Source organism: Lepisosteus oculatus, unplaced genomic scaffold (genome assembly GCF_040954835.1).
Source record: "Lepisosteus oculatus isolate fLepOcu1 unplaced genomic scaffold, fLepOcu1.hap2 HAP2_SCAFFOLD_309, whole genome shotgun sequence".
Classification (NCBI taxonomy): domain Eukaryota; kingdom Metazoa; phylum Chordata; class Actinopteri; order Semionotiformes; family Lepisosteidae; genus Lepisosteus; species Lepisosteus oculatus.
In genome coordinates, this window is record NW_027167841.1 from 93,587 (window position 1) to 113,566 (window position 19,980).

Here is a 19,980-nt window from a genome sequence, read left to right on the forward strand (position 1 = left end):
AGTCTATGCAGATTAAACGGTGCTCATGTCGGGTTCTTAGCTGAAAGGGTGGTAAATCACGCTCACCCCAGTCCTTAATCTTTTAAAAGGATACAAAATTGAACCTAGTCGCCACATCACATACATCCTGTTCAACGATAAAAAGGTGACATCTATCCTCGATCCAGAGTAAATCCCACATTGAGGGCATATTGTTTTCCACTTTACCATGAGTCGGGCTCAGCTGCACAGAGGCGAGAGCAGAGCAATGAGGTCACGGGGACAGGGGAGTCACACGCTGGCGGTTTGAACACGCGGAAGAAAACTGAGGGATCCACAGTATGTGGACCCTCCGTGCGCCATCAGTCCGCACTCCGGACTCTGAATCCTACCATCCAAGTTAAGATCTCGGCGGAACCTGAGGCGCAGTTCCTTCTTAAAACGTAATCTGGTGAGCATTTCTAGAATCGTACTTGTATAGATGCAGCCTTTAATGTGTTGCTAGGTTAAAATTGATGACTTCTTGAACTTCAGTAGGCAACTTCCCTCTTGATTTCGGATTTAATTTCTTTATTACAGGGGCGCTTTTATGAACACAGAGTCATGTTCAGGTACTTTGCTTGATGGAGGAAGCATATTTCGGACTCTGTGATCTGCTCACCTGGAAAGGTCTGCTGTACTACTACAAGAGAGAAGTAGAGTCTGGAAGAATGGACAATTTTATGATGCTTTGGAAGATAATGTTTTTTTTTTCTTTGAAATCGAAATGAATCAGAATATCAGTGCAAAAGACAAACTCTTGGTTTGGTTTAAAGAGATATGGTTTTAACACAGACAAAATGTAGAAAACAGGTGTTTCTCACTTTTGGAAAAGAATGGACCGGGGGTAATATTTTACTAGTTGCAGTGCTGATCTCACTGGGTTACAGTCCTGCAGTGTCACACCAGGGCCAGTGGCGCAATGGATAACGTGTCTGACTACGGATCAGGAGATTGCAGGTTCGACTCCTGCCTGGCTCGGGTCGTTTTTAAACGCATCGGGCTACTCCCTAAGTAGTCTGTGCTACTTACTGCATTGTAATCGTACCCAGTAAGAGATTTCCTTCATGTAAATGAACTGCACCTGACAGCTTTAGAAAAACACCTGGGCTCAGTACGGTGCTGAGAGCTCAGCGTTGCTGTTCTAATTAGCACGCACTGCATCGGCTATGAGCCCGAACCTTTCAATTATTCCGATCAGTAAGTCAACACGTAGTCCACATGAACGGTAGAAATATTCTCTTGTCTGTCTCTTGTTTGTATAGAACTGAATGTCCCTGACAATGTACTGTTAGTTTTAATTGAAGAACGGCATTTGTGTTCAAATATACCAGACAAGTTTATGTAACTGCTCATGCGACACTCAGTTGTAATTAGTCAAGAAATAAAGTCGAACAACAGCTGCGGGTTTGATTCTGAACGTATCAGATTGCAGCGCCTTTTACTTCCATTGACAAATGATAGAGATTTGAAGAGAGATCCTTCAGACCAGCAAGCAAACCCACGGCTATTTCGGTTTTCTATCTAGGCAACGTTGGTGTCTGCAATAGCATACATGAAAGCGTGATGCAATTTCTGTGGCTACATTTGTTGCACGTCATGCACAGTAAGAGTGTTTCTAACACCAAATAAAAAGTCAACAAATAGCGATCACGCCTTCTCCTCAGTTAACCCACTGAAACCCTTGCTGTTAACAGTTCTTTACTGCGTGCTTTAAGAGCACCTACACATCGTGTCGGTTCTTACAGCTTTATTCATTAGGTTTTCAAAGGCATAAGTAGAGCACCAGAGGTGCGAACGCAAAATGTGTGGTTATCTGAAGAATTGCTTTCCATGGCAGCGGGGCCAAGCGATTTAGCGTTTTTATAGTACCAGGAAAGGAGAAGCGGCACTCCGCCTCTGCTGCGCAGGCACAAGGCGACGTGCGGCAGACGCCGGAGTCGGCAGGTTTCGAACCTGCGCGGGGAAGCCCCAACGCATTTCGAGCCCATCGCCTTAACCACTCGAGCACGACAAATGCGAGCTCCCCGCCGCCGCATTCCTCCTATAATCAAACACGGACTGCGAGGTGGCTGCGGAAACCTTTTTAAAGTTGCTCTCCGTTAAAAAAAATACCTTTCACAAGATTCGTGCCGGCAGACAGACACGCCTCAGAGGGTTTAAGGCTGGCTTCACGTTCAAATGATAAAGTCCCCCAGTCCGGATGTCAAAATGCAACTTTGGCAGACAGAAAAAACATCAACGAACCAAAAATGTGGACAAGGATTTTACAAGCTGCACCACACTGCACTTTCAAAAGCATTTACATTCGTGTTAGACGCAGGAATTGCCTTTGATTTGCGCGCTTACGAACGCCATGGAAAACGAAACAAAACTAAAGCCCTCAGCTCCTGCACTTGATTATAATCCCGTTACGTGTCGAAGCAGGAATTTAAGTCATCCTACCACTGCAACACGGGGAATAGAGGGAAATGAGCACAAGCTACGAATTGTCTCTAATCAGTCCCTACAGTTGTAAGACGCCTGGAAGCGTGCACCCCCATCATGAATCTTTGCGCATCTGTGCAAGGTAAACTCTGGAGCAGTCTCTGAAACGGCTCAAAGGAAACACGTGATTGATTCCATGTGCATCTGGGGTTCATTTCTTATTTACATTTAATTCAAGGGAAAGGCTTGGGTCAGTTTCAGAAGGCCTCCAACAGCGAGATTCAAGCGCCCCACCTTCAGCCCAATCTGCGCCGCCAGAACGCCAACGGCTCCTCTGGTCTCCGGGGTGCGGTTGTGACCCCGTAACCTAAAGTGTTGGTGGCAGACAAATGGAGACTAACAGGTGATGTCCTAGGACATGACTACATTGTGACACTCGGTGGGGATGGTGACCATTGCTTGGAAAAGAGTGCGAGGCCCCTTTAGAAAAACATTTTGTTAACAGGCATTCTGCCTCAGCCTAAACACCTATAGCTTGCAAAGCGCATGCTATTAGACAGGCACCTCTGCAAAACCTTAAGAGTCTCTTAAACTAGTGATAGTAAGGTGTTCCCAATGGGCAATGTTCGGCTTTCAAATCATCTCTCCGTGGAAGCGCCGAGATGCAGCTGTTTAAGGCTTAGAAGCAGCTGACTGTTTTACTACCTAGCTGATCACTGTCAGTCAGGGAGCTTAGAGGTGAAAAGCCTGTCTGAGAGACAATTCGCCGTCGATCAGTTCAATATGTTCCGTACAAGCTCGGCGCACCTGAGATCATCTTGGTAGCCGTGTAGCTCATATGAGTGAAAGCGTGTGTGTCAGGACTCTTACTTGGCCATCCCAACATACGGAATTTCTTCTGTTTCAGCCACTCTGTTGTTGATGTACTCCTTTGTTTTTGTCATGTTGCAAGACCCAGCGTCTTTTGAGTTTTAGATCACAGGCAGACACCCTGACATTCTGCTGTAGAATTTCCTGATACATCTCGGAATTCATCGGTCCCTCGATGATTGCAAGCCGTACAGCCTCCGCCATGCTTCCCAGGTGGGATGAGGTTTTGGAGTTGGTATGCGGTGTTTTGTTATCTCCAAACATAACGCTGTGCACATTTACCAACAAGTTCAACTTTTGTCACGTCTGTCCACAGAACATTGTTCCAGGAGTTGCTGTGGAACATCCATGTGGTCTTTAGCAAACTTGAGAGGGGCAGTGGTGGTTTTTTTTGGGGGGAGAGCAGTGGTTTCCTCCATGGTGACCTCACATGATCACCACTCCTGTTCAGATTTCTTCTTATGGTGGACTCATGAACACAGACGTAAGACAAAGTAAACCACCTGTTTGCTAGATCCCATCCCCACTCAGCTAGTCAAAGATTCCCTCGAAGGACTGGCAGGACCTATAATTAGTATGATGAATGCATCGCTTGCGTCAGGCGTCGTACATGATCAATTTAAGGTAGTGGTTCTTAGACCGCTCCTTAAGAAGTCAAATTTGGATCCACAAGTTCTTAACAACTACAGGCCTGTCTCAAAGGTCCCATTTCAATCTAAAAGTCTTGAAAGAATAGTTGTTGCCCAACATCAAATGGATTCAAATAATATACTTGAGAAATTTCAGTCTGGTTTCTGAAACTGCATTAACAAGAGTCGTAAATTATATTCTCTTAGCTACTGATGCGGGGAATGCAACAGTGCTAGGTTGCAACAGTGCTAGGAATGCAAACTTTAGGTTGCGCTTCTTCATGCTGCATCATTGGCATGAGTGGAGCTTTTTAAACGTCTGTACTTACTGCGCCCCATAAGAAATCGTTTGTCCCTGTTCAAAAGAGATTGTGCGATGTCCTGCAGCGTTCGCAAAGCAAACCTTTGACAGTTTGAATAGAGGAATTTATTCTGCTTCCTGTGCGTGCAGTAGTTACAAACTTGAACGTCTTTACACGATCTCCTGCAGTTTTCAGTGGGCAGGCTTGGTCAGATGGCTTGGAAAAACGCACTGTGTTTCGGCTCGGGAAACATCATGAGCAGTGTCCTGCATGTTTTCTGTGTATAGCTGTCTTTTAACGCATACAGAATTCATTCGAAATCATTGATTTCTCCAATTAACAAGGATCCCTTAAATGATGAGTCAAAGTAACATCTAATCGGATTAGTTTCCTTAGAGCTGGTTCAGAGTTTGCTCAAGAGTTTACCTTTCACAGATGAGCAAAGAAGAATGTTGGGGGTGCACGCTTCAAGGCACCTTACAGCTGTAGGGAGTGATTCGAGACGATTCGTGGCGTGTGCTCGTTCCCATATACCATACGCACCGGCGTGCAGTGCTAGGATGACGTACAATACCGCTTGGGCACGTAACGGCGTTATATGCAAGTGCGGGACGTGAGGGTTTTCGTTTGTTCGTTTTGTTTTGCTCTGCTTTGCTTTGTTTTGCTTTCCATCGCGTTGGTAAGAGCGTAAATAAAAAGGCGATTCCTGCGTCTACCACTAATGTAAGAGCTATTTCAAGTGCGACGTGGTGCGGCTTTTCAAATGCTTGTGGGCATTTCTCTGTTGTTGATTCTTTTTTTGTGTGTAACAAAGTGGCATTTTCATGTCCGGACGGGGAGACTTTATCATTCCGACATGAAGCCACCCTTAAGTCCTCTGAGGCGTGTCTGTCTGCAAGGCTTGTATTTTGGAAATGTTTTTTTGAAACGGAGAACGACTTTGAAATAGGCTTCCGCCGGCGCCTCGCGATCCAGGTAAGATTGTAGCAAGAACGCAGCGGCTGTGGGGCTTGCTGTAGTCGTGGCCGAGTGGTTAAGGCGATGGACTAGAAATCCATTGGGGTCTCCCCGCGCAGGTTCGAATCCTGCCGACTACGTTGTCCGCCTCCAGTTGGTGTGTTCCGGCGCAAGCAAAGAAGCGCGCCTCTTTGTTGTTCCTGGTGGTTTTAAAACGCCCAATCGCTTGTACCCGCTGCCTTGAAATAAATTCTTCAGCATCCGCGAATGGCATTTTGCAGCTGGAAGCATATGTCGACGCTTTTTGCACAGAGCACCAAAAAAGCGTCTTTTTTGAAGGCCCAGACACTGAGCATTGGTGTTTCAGTGGTAGAATTCTTGCCTGCCACGCGGGAGGCTTGGGTTTGATTCCCGGCCAATGCAGTGGCTTTTGCAGCGAGCGGCTCCATCACTTGCATCCCCTTGCAACTCGCAACTGAAAACCCACTGAAGCTAAGCAGGTGTGAGCCAGGTCAGTACCCGGATGAGGGTAAGCTACAGGGAAAAACAAAGCTTCCAGCTGGAAGCGGTGTTAATGGTGCCGGCGGGGGGGCGCTCACCCTGAGGTCTGTGCGGGTCCCAATGTCCCAGCATAGTGACGGAGACGCTGTGTTGTAAAAGGGCGCTGTCTTTCGGATGAGATGTAAAACCGAGGTCATAGTGCTCTGTGGTCATTAAAAATGACCACCAAAAGCTCTTGGTAATTGATGGTCTTCAATAATGCTTCTCCTTTAGGTACATTTTAAATCAGCTGAAAAATGCTGTGAAATGGGGGGACACTTCAGGCCAGTGTAGGATTTGGGTTACAAGAACCATGAAACTGCACGAGAAAGCCCGTACACTGAATTACACGGCTTTCTATTCAAAGGAGGGCAAAAGAAATTCCCTGAGTTCGATTTTTTGCAGCACAGAGAGGACCACCGTTGTGAGGCCAGTTAGCTCAGTTGGTTAGAGCGTGGTGCTAATAAAGCCAAGGTCATGGGTTCAATCCCCGTACGGGCTATGTTCTTTTCTCCTCTCTTACCAAAGCTGTTAGGTTCCTTTCTGTGGTGAGATGGGTTGTCATGCAATGCTGCCACATAGTGCCGACAGACAAGAGTGTTGCGGGAGAAGAGAAAAGTGTTTGAAGATTTAAGAGTGTCTTAGGTGGAGTCAAAATCAAGTGTCACAAATGCAAGTGGGAGGATTTCCAATGTTTAATATGGTAAAAATAAGCAGAAGTTATCTGCCGGTCATGGCACAGTCTGCCATGCTTTTGTCAGATACTGTAAAGTGGTGTCGAACTGGAGCCTCACCATTTGCATATGTGAGGCTCCAGTTATACATCGAGTGTCACATTAAATGACAAAAATGAAGAGAGTTAAAGCAGCTGGAGAGGTTTTCTTACAACTTTTGAGCTGACACAGTTTTGGAAAATGTTTCCTTCACGCTGCACTGTACAACATAGGCAGCCAAGAGTCTCCAAAACAAAACAGAATTGACAGATAGGAGAAAATTCCCACTCGTCCTGAAGTTCCCAAAATCCAGCACTGAGCGTAAACAAAGTGTCGAAGTAGCGTGGGAATGCTAACCCTAACCCTAGCTGGAGTTTGAGCAATCCAGCACTGAGCGTAAAAAGATGAGTCAAAGTAACGTCTAATCGGATTAGTTTCCTTAGAGCTGGTTCAGAGTTTGCTCAAGAGTTTACCCAGTGGGCATTGATTCGTCGAATATACGTATATTCACGGCGAAAATACGGCTATACGTATATATACGTCGCCTCGACGTATAATCAACGTCGAATTGCAACCGTAAAATCGACGACATTAATAAACGCATATATAACGTCGAAAACACATCTAACACAGTGCCTGAGGCTTTTTACTGTATGTATCGTGTGTGCCGCAACTAGGAGTATACGGCACTCTGCACAGTGTACGAAGTAAATTATTTTCGCAGTAATTAATTTACACGTGTATAATAAATATAGTAAATATAATAAATTAATTACTGCGAAAATAATTTTCTTCGTAAATCCTGCAATCCAGATGATTGGGGTATTGGTGCATGGCTACAGTCTGTGCTAGGAACATGGAGAGGGTCTCTGGTTCAATACATATTTGTGGGTCTGGTATTATTCGTTATGATCATATCGTTAATATCCTGTTTGAAAAACATGTGGACTAAAGCTGCTGCTTCTGTGCTAATTGTACGCCCTGAAGGGATCATGAAGGTCAAAAAATGATTTCATGGGAAAGGTTCTCTTATCTAGTGGCAGAACCTGATGGGTAGAACAATATAGCTTTAAGGGGGGTTACCCTTGGGAGTGATTCCCCTAGATGCAAATGATTATTGTGGTTTGTTTGTTCATAATAAGATGTTTTGCAGGAACGGAACAAAGAGAAATTTTACAACTTCAGCTAGAATTGTTCTACAAAACGTCACAGCTGAGGCAGGGGAACAATGTGTAGATTTTTCTAAGAGTTATTACCCAGTTGTTGACCAATCTGTTGACCAATGTTGACCAAAAAAGCCTAGGATTATGCTGGGCTCCAGCCCACAGGGATTTACCTGTGCTGTAAGAACTAATGAGTGAATAAGGAGACTGGATTCTGGTGAAAGACTTCAGGAAAAAGAAATGGTGTTCACTCAGGTGGAGGGGGCTGTACCAGGTGCTGCTGACCACTGCCACTGCTGTGAAGGTCACAGAAATGGTGCCCTGGATTCATGCTTCCCACTGTAAAAAGGTCACAAACGAACTGAACAAAGCGCAGGAGTGATGTCTCCACAAGGACAGATGGGGATAACCTGCTTGGGACTGATGTGCACAGCCTTTTTCCTTTTTATGTAGAAGCCTGTCACCACCCCAAAAGAGGAAGAATCTAAACACGAAGCCTCTTTGTATACAAACTGGCTGAATGAAACTGATAATGAGGGGGATATGAGTAATTTGTGGTATAAATTTATAAATCATACTGTAAAGTTAAAGAAATTTAATGCATCTTGTTATATATGTGCTTTAATGCCTCATTCTACAGCCTCACCCATGCGACTTTTTATGAAATGTACTCTTTTATTAATATCATGTTAGAAGGCTTAGACGCTATCTAACAAGAATTAAGGGGAGTTAGATTAATGGCACTTCAGAACAGGTTCGTGCTGGACCTTCAAAATGCAGCATCTGGAGGAGTCTATGCTTTAGTAGGAGACTCCTGTTGTACATATATTCCAGCTAATGACTATGATTACGGAAATCTTACACTCGCTATTCAGCATTTAAAAGAACTAAAAGACAAGGTGAATAAAGAGAGAGGCATAAAAGATACACCGGCTTTTCTCTCCTGGTTAGAATCACTGTTTGGGCCAGGGGGAATGTTTTTCTTTTAAGTTACTAACACCGATTATAGGGGCTGTGATACTTGTCTTCCTGTTTTTATGTTGCTGTATGACATGTATTATTCCAATGCTTCGAAATATGGAAATATGGTACCTAGGGGGATAAACTGTTCATCCTTCCAGTCTGGAGAATTGGCAGCTGTCTGACGTCAGTAAGTGATCCTTAAAAAATTAATAGTTCCATGACAGTGTGCATCACCAGAAAATCAATTTCAATGCATTAAAACTCTTGTTATCCTTCTGATCATTGAAGTGTCATTGCCCCAGCACTGTATACTCTTACTTTTGACGCCTGTCTGAAGTTGGATCCATTTCTAAGAATGGTGACTCACATATCCTCCTGCTCAACTTTGGCTCAACCACACAAACTATGAAGTTAATCATCTGCTTTTGCTCCAAGATTTATGTTACTAGGCTCTCTCCTGGGGATCCTCGTGTTCAAACTTTGCCCTTATTGTGGATGATCCATGACAGAATTCAGGGAATTCAGAATTCTGATACCTCAGCTCAGATTCTGACTGGGCAGACTGTCATTGCCTGGTGTGAATGTGTGCATATCTGTTTTTGTGCATGTTCTGTGGCCTGTTGTACAGTACATCACAAATGAAAGGGAAATGGAAAACTAAAATAAGACTCAAGTGTTTTATCTTTCATTAACAGTGTTTCATTAGTATCTGTGCTAGATCCTGTCATCCACTGCTTACCACGACAGGCTCTAGCACAGGATAGCAGCTAATACATTTAACAATCTCACTGCACAATGTTGTATATTCAAGGGCTGATCTTCTGTACTTTTTCTTTCACTTTTCATTTCCTAGAAACTCAGTCCTGCCAGGAATAATCTGAGAACAAAATCAATCTGAGTGAAAATCTAAGCAGAGGAAGATTGTTTTACAGAGTTAACAAGGTCTAATTCAAGGTCATCAGCACTAACAACATTCTCTCTGGAGACAGGCGATAAGAAAATTGAAAGTGTGTATTGTTACATAACAGCAGAGACTATGAGTTATGCTATCATGAGAGTGGTGATGGATTTTTTTCATTGCTTAGTTTTGCAGGTTCTGTACATTTGAACATTCAAAGTGACTAAAGTAAAGGAGTTTTCCCTTTTTACCACATAATTCCCAAAGATCAACACTAATAGAAAGCCTAATTCCAGCCAAGATTCAATTACTGTCTCTCAGGCATCCCAGCAGTGGATTTCATGACTTCAGACAGCCATCTTTATCAGTGGAGAACTCAATGCTCTGAGGTTTACTGGCAGAGTCTCACACTGGGTAATATGTTGGTAAATAATGTCCTATGGAATTCTACTATTGATAAATTCTACTATGGAACTGCGATGTGTCCTGAAAAAATCTTCTATGATAGTGGTACAGTCCATCACACCCCACCTACAGCCTTTAAAAGAGAAAAAAATATTCTGATATTATGGTGGAAAAAGAGCCCTGGAATCTTTGTAGAAGGACCAAAGACGGAAAGAACGGGCAGTGTAACCATGGCGAAGAGAAGGGAAATATTGGAGAGAGCTTTTTTCATACACTTTTTATCATTGTTTTTCCAGCCCAACAATGATCAACAAATATGGGCAGGCGTCCTGTGCCAAATCCAATCTACCTTTCTTCCAAGCATACAGGAATGTCAGTGAATTAAATATTGACATATGAAAATACCCAAAAATATGCAATCACACATATGCAGTTTGAGCAAACATAAGACAATACCCAAGTACCACAAACTACCAGGCATCATTAGCAGTTCAGGTGGGGAGCTGTGTCAGCATGCGTAGGCTGCAAAGGAACAAGTAATAGGTCTATTCCATGCTTAAAAGAGAAGAAAGAAAACACAACATTTCAGCCGTGGAGCCCTCACACCTGAAGAAGGCTCCACGGCCGAAACGTTGTGTTTTCTTTCTTCTCTTTTCATCTAGTGTCATTAGCCAGTTCCTGTCAAAATAAAATAGAAATGGATAACATTCTAGAGAGAGTTTGAAATACCAAGGTACAATTTAAACCATATTTCTTCCACTACAACCACAATATTTTGGAGAGATCGCTGAGCCTAACTGTTCTGGCATGCCCGTTAGCCTCCGTCCTGCTTCAGCAATGAATGCAACGGGGCACATTCTGAGGGAGATGCGGTCAATCAGGTTGCAGGAAAACCACGCTATGCTTTTTTTTGAGATCCTGAAAAGGACAGAGGGGCCATGTATATGTGTGCAGCTGGATATGTAATTGCAGGTGGCGTAGCAAATTCTGCTGAAGCCCCACTGCCTGGTGTGGACGGTAGCTGTGCATGTTGCAGCAGAATTGTGCATGTGAGATCAAGGGGGCATGTCATGTGTTTGAGCACTTCACTCCCTTCCGGAAGCACGTGATTCCCTGAGTCCAAAAAATTTGTAAGTTCTTTGGATGACCTGTGGACCGATCTTTCACGATGAAGAATTCCTTAAGAAGAATAGATCTCGGCCCACCATCCCAATGCCTCCATCTCAAAACAGCAACCTCCCACTGCCCTTAGTCTGCAAGGCAGTCCTTTCAAGTGCGATGATGACGCCGGGACCTTCGTTGCCTATTGTACGAGCTGAACTTTTGTGCTCATCAATTCAACGCTCTTTCCATCAACTCATCTTGTCTTTTGACGCTTCGTGTTTTGTGCTCCTTTGACTATCGGCATATCGGGTGACTGCAAACACTGAAGTTCTTGCTTACGGAGTGTGGAATAGTGTTTTCAAGTGATCGCTGTTCTGTCATGTTGACGCCGAGTGAATCTTTCTTTGGCAACATGGGCAGGCTGACAGCAGCGCGAGCGAAAGTAATGGCAAATTTCTTGACTTATTTCTGAATGTGAATGTTCTTTAGAAAAGGGATGCGGCGTTGCTTCTCCCCCGTGTAAAGGTCACGCATTCCAGACGTGGTTATGAGCGAACAGTTGCCGCAAGTGTTTGAAAAGAGCAAGAGAGGAAGCAGCCCTGCCCCGTGTGAGGATCAAACTCAGGACCTTCAGATGATGAGACTGACGCGCTACCAACTACGCCAACGAGGCCAGCTGCAGTACACAGCCGGAAAGTTTGCCTCATGGATTTCAGTCGCCCGTTCCCTAATCTTTAGACGCCCTCTGCTGGATGTTGCATTTGCCTTTTGATCTCACCGATACTTTTTTGGTCTGTTTCTGTTGCGAGTCTGTTTTTCAGATCTCACCTAGCACAAGTCTCTCTGGCTGAAGTGGCCTCTCTGCTTCAGCATCGTGCCCTCACTCAGCCATTAAAAACGTCACTCGGACTTCTGACATGCTGACATGAAATGTCAAGAGAGAGTGGCGGAGACGCTTAAGGCAGAGAGAAGATGAAGAGGGGGCGTGGCTGCGAAATGATTGACAGCTGCATGACGCTCTCCATGCAAGGCGTGACCACAGGCTAAAGGACACCTTTCGGCACATCAAGCTCTAAGCACACACCTGGAGGACGTGGGAAATGATCCCGCTACCTCTCGCATGCAAAGCGAGCGCTGTACCATGCAAGCTAACCCCCCTCGCTGGGGCTCATGCCTCGGTGTCGCCTAGTGCCGCTTGTTCCCCTCTTACCGGGTGCAGTTCACTGCCCTTCGTCTGCAAGGCAGTCGTGTAATTGCGGCTTTCTTGACTTATTGATGAAGGTCTGACTGGACGAGCGAATGACGCCTCTCCCCCGTCCTCAAGCTCGCTGACAGAATAAAATGGAAAGTGCTGCCGTGGCTCATTGGTTTAGGGGTATGATTCTCCCTTAGGGTGTGGGAGGTCCTGGGTTCAACTTGCGAATGAGCCCTTGTGTGTTCTTTTTGTCCTCGTCCACAAGACTGGGAACTGATATCCACATCACCTTGCAGCATCTGCTTATGGCAAACGATGGAATGTGACTAATGACTGAACGAGCCTGGTGAATACTCATCACGTGGCACAATGAGAGCGTGCAGTCAGCTGTCCAAGGCAGCAACCTCATTGCTCGTTCAAAAGAACACGTACTGAAAACTCATCACCACTATGTCGTAAATGAGCACCGCGATCGCTTGTTGTCATGCGTCCTTACTTGGGAAATGCAGAAGCAAAAACTGCCCTCTCTCAGTCACCGAAACGTGTGCGGCTCGCCTTGCACTCTCTGCGCCTCGCATATTTATGGAGCTGTCTGCTCTTCTTTCTGTTGAAGTACGCAAGTTACGTGGCGTACTGCAGACTATGATGTGCTCAATGACAGCTTTCAAGATTTGAAAACTATGAGCTTGATGGCTCAAGTCGAACGAATGTGGTTGTTACGCAATTGATGATCAAACGCACGTATTCTAACGATTCGTGAGAGTATGTTCTAAAGGTCCCTGGCTCGATCCCGGGTTTCGGCATTTTGTTTCATCGCGCCCTTTGTTCCTATCTCCAGCGCCCTCTGCCTAAAGTGACGCGTCCCTTTCTCAGCCCGAAACGCAAGCGAGACACCAGCAGCAGTCCCTACAGGTTTCCGTAGTGTAGCGGCTATCACGTTCGCCTAACACGCGAAAGGTCCCCGGTTCGAGACTGGGTGCAAACAGCCTATTCTTGCACGCTCCTGCACTTCACAGAGGTCTTGAACCACCAGTCATTTGTTCCCAATGTATTTCCGGTGCCTTCATGCACTCTTGTACCAAACGCACGTTTTTTCTGTACCTGGAGCCGATCATTTGCAATTGGGCTATCCCTACAGACCAAGACGAGCTCTGTCGGCTCAAAAGCAGCGCAACACCTGCGAGAACAACAGAAAGATTAGTACCCAGCGGGGGCCTCTTAGTGAGCCCAAGATCTAATCAAGAATCGACTCCAGAAACAGGGCTTGGCGCATTGTTCCATACTCCGACCACTCTTGGTGTAAACAGGTCCCTCCTGGTCTCTGCATGAAATGCACTTTCCTGCGTTTGCTTTGGTGTAACTGGCTTCCCATGCATGGGCGAATGTGAAGAAGATCCTTAGTAAGTCATTGAAGAAACCCGAGAAGAGGTCGGAGTGGCCTCTGTCGTTCATCAACGATCCAGTCAGGCAGTACTCCTCTGTAAAGCGCTGTTCGTTCACATCGATTGGCTTTTTTTTGCCTTCATTCATGCAAGTAGTAAAAGCAGACGCCCCTATTCTGCCGTGACCCGGATTTGAACCAGGGTTGTTGTGGCCACAACGCAAAGTACTGACCACTATACGATCACGGCGAGTTACCGATACACACGTGGCAGGGCGGAAAAGGCTGTGCTCTCTTCGTGTGACATGATTCGGGAAAGTCCTGACGTTGCATTTCAACTGAGCCCCAGTATACATCGACCCTTCGGCACTCTGAGTGACAACTCTCTTGCGTGTTTTCTCATATTTATGTAGTTTGCTTGCATGATGCCCGGAACAGCAGGGTTGTGCACTCCCATATGGTCTAGCGGTTAGGATTCCTGGTTTTCACCCAGGCGGCCCGGGTTCGACTCCCGGTATGGGAACGTGTCAATTTTGCCTCCTGCTTTCCAAAAGATCAGCACTGTGTACGAAGGAGCCACATTAAAACTACTCAACGTGCAAAACGTGCGAGAAGAGGGGGCGCTTGTTTCCAGCCGAAACTTCTCGCGTGTGAGACGAGCTGACCATCGCTGCAGGAGGTGGGAGGGTCACTCTGGTAGACAGGGCTGACCTTCGGCAATAGGATTTATACTCTCCAAGATGATATTTGCACTTTCTGGAGAGGCGATTTTCTCCACTTCAGTAGCCCGATTTCGTCGATTGCGTGGAGAGGGCTGTAGAATGTGGCGCCGTCTTTCCTGCTCCGTCCATGACAGGCGTGCTGGTCTCTGGAGAGAGAGCATGGTCCATCAGCGCACCCCAATAAAGGCACTGGAAGCAGCTGAATCGCATTGGCGAAGCTCAGCGCTGGGCCGCTGGGCACATCTGACCACAGTTTCCGTAGTGTAGTGGTTATCACGTTCGCCTCACACGCGAAAGGTCCCCGGATCGAAACCGGGCGGAAACAGACCAGACTTCTTCTGTCGCCACGCACAAAAGGGGATTGGGGATTCACCTAGCGCTGTGATCGAACAGACCCACTCACCTCTTAGTGTGGCGGGATCTGCACAGTGCATGTCGCAGCGCATCCTGCTTTCACTTCAATGCGCGTCCTGATGTACCCCGGTCTCCCGCGTGACAGGTGGGGACAGGTGACAGGTCCACGTGACAGGTCCTATACTAACGAGGAAGACATCACTCTCTCCGACCCCCGGCATCGTGTCCCGACCCACCGTGCTGGAAGCCGACTCGTGCTGTGATTCCTTTACGGAGCAGAAATGACAACCGAGGAGCCGAGAGATCATTTCAGCATTTCGCGTCTGAACGGAAAACACAAACGACCAACTCGGAATGATTTGCCTTTGACGCTTATCAAAGCGTTCTTTGTGCATCGAACAGACCCACTCACCTCTTAGTGTGGCGGGATCTGCACAGTGCATGTCGCAGCGCTCCCTGCTTTCACTTCAATGTGTTTCCTGATGTCGAGTCTTGTGCCGTGCGGAGGCTCTGAAAGCGAGAGCAATGAAAAGGTGCACGACGCTGTGTTAGAAAACAGAGAAGTGAAAGGCAGTCCTTTCTCTAAGGAGGTAAAAGAAAAGCTACTCCCCGTCGGGGAATCGAACCCCGGTCTCCCGCGTGACAGGCGGGGATACTTGCCACTATACTAACGAGGAAGACATCACACGCTCCGACCCCCGGCATCGTGTCCCGACCCAGCGTGCTGGAAGGCGACGCGTGCTGTGATTCCTTTACGGAGCAGAAATGACAACCGAGGAGCCGAGAGATCATTTCAGCATTTCGCGTCTGAACGGAAAACACAAACGACCAACTCGGAATGACTTGCCTTTGACGCTTATATACCTCTTAGTGTGGCGGGATCTGCACAGTGCATGTCGCAGCGCTCCCTGCTTTCACTTCAATGTGCTTCCTGATGTCGAGTCGTGTGCCGTGCGGAGGCTCTGAAAGCGAGAGCAATGAAAAGGTGCACGACACTGTGAAATAAACATTAATAAACGCATATATAACGTCGAAAACACATCTAACACTAGGAGTATACAGCACTCTGCACAGTGTACGAAGTAAATTATTTTCGCAGTAATTAATTATATTTACTATATTTATTATACACGTGTAAATTAATTACTGCGAAAATAATTTACTTCGTACACTGTGCAGAGTGCCGTATACTCCTAGTGTTAGATGTGTTTTCGACGTTATATATGCATTTATTAATGTCGTCGATTTTACGGTTGCAATTCGACGTTGATTATACGTCGAGGCGACGTATATATACGTATAGCCGTATTTTCGCCGTGAATATACGTATATTCGACGAATCAATGCCCACAGCTTGGCATACAAGGGTTTTGCGGAGGGGTCTTGCCACCTGCCTGAAAAAAAAACAGTAAAATGTTTGAGTGCCTATAGAGTTTCTATTTTTATTTTCTTGAGAAAAGTTGATACCATTTCCTGGAAACCCCGTCCCCCATCAGTGCGCGGTGCCCGGGGAAAAATCTGTAGGGGGGCGTCTGAAATTCTGAGCGGGGGTGATATTTCGGTTGAAACGGAGCTGTACGGTGCAGCTACCCAAATGAAATCTCGCAGCTATGCCATTAATTAGTGCTTTATGATAGAAGATATCGACTAGCAATCTGGTATTTGCGATGAAGTTCAGTTTCACATTTTTCGTCACTCTCACTGGAGAGTATTGCCTGGAGCGAAAAGTACCATAAGCGTTCATTTTTGCAGCTACATGGACGTTCTGAATCGTTAAGAAAAAATGTTGTAAAACCAACAGAAAGCACAGACTGCTATAACTAGTCCTAGTTATATAACGATTTTAAGTATAATGATAAACTACTGCAAGGAATCGGTCCACCTGAGCAAACAGGATCGTAATGTTGACACTCAATAACGACACTGATATGTGCAGTTCCTGGACGGATAGCCCTCCTGCCCATCAAACAGACTGAGTGACTGTTCCTGTCATTTAGTGTTGTCTGACCATTGACAAAGTACAACTATTTTTTTAGGGCGCAAATTAAGTTAGGTAAATCTTTTTGCCCAAAACTGAAGGGGCAACATTCCCCCCTCCCCCCGTGATGCCAGGCCTGTCCCCATCCTATTCCATAATGTCATTATATATAATACCATACAACAGTGACCGATCCTTACTAACTACATGCGTTAAAATTGCACATCAGCTCATAGCAGGGGGCACATAGCCGCGATGTATTATCAATGTTATATTTCAACCATAATATCGACAACATTAATAAACGCATACGTTGAGAAAATATCGAACCCAGCATATTTTCCGGTTATATACCACAATGCATTGCTAGTATTCGTTGGTCACAATTTTGGACACATTTTTCAAACGTAGAAGTATATCCGCAAATATCTCAGCAATCCTCTTTTGACGAGTAAGTATGAACAATAATAATACTATCTGAATACATACAGATCTTTCTTAATATTATTTTGATTAAAATAGTACGTGAATAAGCAAAAAATGGCACATAAAATAGTGTGAATGGGGAAGATGACACAAAATCGTTTTGCCGTTTCTCTATTCTTATTCTATGTTGTACTTTCAAACTTTGGGTACTCTTTAATTAGGACAGACTTTATTGCTCAACTGCTATGATGCAAGCCAAATTTCATACATTTATTTCAGTTTTGAGCTTAGTAAACCGTTCACTTTTTAGATTATACTAAAGAAGATATTAATCATCATTTATTTGGGAAGTAATATTATATCATTTTCTCCTAGCTGCGGTGCTGAAGTCCCACCCTACATCAACAGAAAAAGAAATAAAGGAGCATGCAATGTGTTACTTGAAGAATGCATATGAAAGACAGGGGGCCAGGAGATCTGGACACTGAAAATAATAGGTTTTTGGTTCTAACTGTTAGGACAATTAGACAGGGTTTGCAAATAGTGGAAAAAAATCATCTTAACTTCCATTGTAATATTTTTTTTTCTTGGAAATATAGAAGTTGTACATTTTAAAATGTATATTTGAATCAAAATGTGGTTTTGAGTTAGTGTGTTAATGTAATTAGTTTTGTGTTTGTCATTACTATACTGTATATTGCCATGTTACCAGAATTTGTAGCTGAAGTTTAAGACTAGTTGTGTTTTTTTATGATTATTGCCCATATGTTGATTGTTGATTGATTGTATACAATGTATAATTTGAAATACATATGTTTCAGGTGTGAATGTGTATTTTCAGAATACATTTCTAAATCTAATCATTGGCTTGGTTTACTTGTTTCTACACCTATAAAATCTATCTTTGATGTATAATAGACCTCTACCCATATACGTATAATAGACCTCTGAAGTTATACGTATAATAGACCTCTAACCATATACGTATAATAGACCTCTAAAGTTATACGTATAATAGACCTCTAACCATATACGTATAATAGTCCTCTAAAGTTATCCGTATAATAGACCTCTAAAGTTATCCGGAACTCCAACCATATATGTATAATAGTCCTCTAAATTTATCCGTATAATAGAACTCCAACCATTTATGTATAATGAACGTCTAAACATAGACGTATAATTGACGTATAACTTTAGACGTATATTAGAATTTCATTCTAGACGAATTGTAGACCACATTTAGACGTATAAGGTATGCGTTTAATAGACGTATATTATACGTCTTTTGCCCACTGGGTGGGCTCCAGATGCACATGGAAGCAATCAAGTGTTTCATCCGAGCTGTTTCAAAGACTGCCCAAGAGCTTTCCTTTCACAGAGGCGCAACGATTAATGATGGGGGTGCACCCTTCAATGCGCCTTACGACTCTAGGGAGTGATTGAGACGATTCGTAGCGTGTGCTCATTTCTCTCTATTCCCCGTGTTGCAGTGGTAGGATGACGTAAATTACTGCTTCGACACGTAACGGCATTATAATCACGTGCAGGAGCTGAGGGCTTTAGTTTTGTTTCGTTTTCCATGACGTTCGTAAGCGCGCAAATCAAAGGCAAGTCCTGCGTCTAACACGAACGTAAATGCTTTTGAAAGTGCAGTGTGGTGCAGCTTGTAAAATCCTTGTCCACATTTGTGGTTTGTTGATGTTTGTTCTGTCTGCCAAAGTTGCATTTTGACATCCGGACGGGGGGACTTTATCATTTGAACGTGAAGCCAGCCTTAAACCCTCTGAGGTGTGTCTGTCTGCCGGCACGTATCTTGTGAAAGGTATTTTTTTTTAACGGAGAGCAACTTTAAAAAGGTATCCGCAGCCACCTCGCAGTCCGTGTTTGATTATAGGAGGAATGCGGCGGCGGCGAGCTCGCATTTGTCGTGCTCGAGTGTTTAAGGCGATGGGATCGAAATGCGTTGGGGACTCCCCGCGCAGGTTCGAAACCTGCCGACTCCGGCGTCTGCCGCATGTCGCCTTGTGCCTGCGCGGCAGAGGCGAAGTGCCGCTTCTCCTTTCCTGGTACTATAACAACGCGAAATCGCTTGGACCTGCTGCCATGGACATCAATTCTTCAGATAACCACACACTTTGCCTTCGCACCTCTGGTGCTCTGCTTATGCCTTTGAAAACCTAATGAATAAAGCTGAAAGAACCGACACGATATGTAGGTGCTGGTAAAGCACGCAGTAAAGAACTGTTAACAGCAAGGGTTTCAGTGGGTTAACTGAGGAGAAGGCGTGATCGCTAATTGTTGACTTTTTATTTGGTGTTAGAAACACTCTTACTGTGCATGACGTGCAACAAATGTAGCCACAGAAATTGCATCACGCTTTCATGTATGCTATTGCAAACACCAACGTTGCCTAGATAGAAAACCGAAATAGCCGTGGGTTTGCTTGCTGGTCTGAAGGATCTCTCTTCGAATCTCTATCATTTGTCAATGGAAGTAAAAGGCGCTGCAATCTGATACGTTCAGAATCAAACCCGCAGCTGTTGTTCGACTTTATTTCTTGACTAATTACAACTGAGTGTCGCATGAGCAGTTACATAAACTTGTCTGGTATATTTGAACACAAATGCCGTTCTTCAATTAAAACTAACAGTACATTGTCAGGGACATTCAGTTCTATACAAACAAGAGACAGACAAGAGAATATTTCTACCGTTCATGTGGACTACGTGTTGACTTACTGATCGGAATAATTGAAAGGTTCGGGCTCATAGCCGATGCAGTGCGTGCTAATTAGAACAGCAACGCTGAGCTCTCAGCACCGTACTGAGCCCAGGTGTTTTTCTAAAGCTGTCAGGTGCAGTTCATTTACATGAAGGAAATCTCTTACTGGGTACGATTACAATGCAGTAAGTAGCACAGACTACTTAGGGAG

At 44.8% G+C, this 19,980-nt stretch overlaps 6 non-coding genes across 6 annotated transcripts; 4 read left to right on the forward strand and 2 right to left on the reverse strand.

Moving 5' to 3' along the window:
• Positions 1-926: 926 nt before the first annotated feature.
• trnar-acg (transfer RNA arginine (anticodon ACG)) lies at positions 927-999 on the forward strand. Its single transcript has one exon. It is a non-coding gene; the product is annotated as a tRNA-Arg (tRNA).
• A 4,262-nt stretch (positions 1,000-5,261) lies between these two features.
• On the forward strand, positions 5,262-5,343 carry trnas-aga (transfer RNA serine (anticodon AGA)). Its single transcript has one exon. It is a non-coding gene; the product is annotated as a tRNA-Ser (tRNA).
• A 6,246-nt stretch (positions 5,344-11,589) lies between these two features.
• On the reverse strand, positions 11,590-11,662 carry trnam-cau (transfer RNA methionine (anticodon CAU)). The gene has a single exon. It is a non-coding gene; the product is annotated as a tRNA-Met (tRNA).
• A 2,354-nt stretch (positions 11,663-14,016) lies between these two features.
• Positions 14,017-14,088, forward strand: trnae-uuc (transfer RNA glutamic acid (anticodon UUC)). Its single transcript has one exon. It is a non-coding gene; the product is annotated as a tRNA-Glu (tRNA).
• Positions 14,089-14,539: 451 nt separating this feature from the next.
• Positions 14,540-14,612, forward strand: trnav-cac (transfer RNA valine (anticodon CAC)). Its single transcript has one exon. It is a non-coding gene; the product is annotated as a tRNA-Val (tRNA).
• A 634-nt stretch (positions 14,613-15,246) lies between these two features.
• Positions 15,247-15,318, reverse strand: trnad-guc (transfer RNA aspartic acid (anticodon GUC)). The gene has a single exon. It is a non-coding gene; the product is annotated as a tRNA-Asp (tRNA).
• Positions 15,319-19,980: the final 4,662 nt, after the last annotated feature.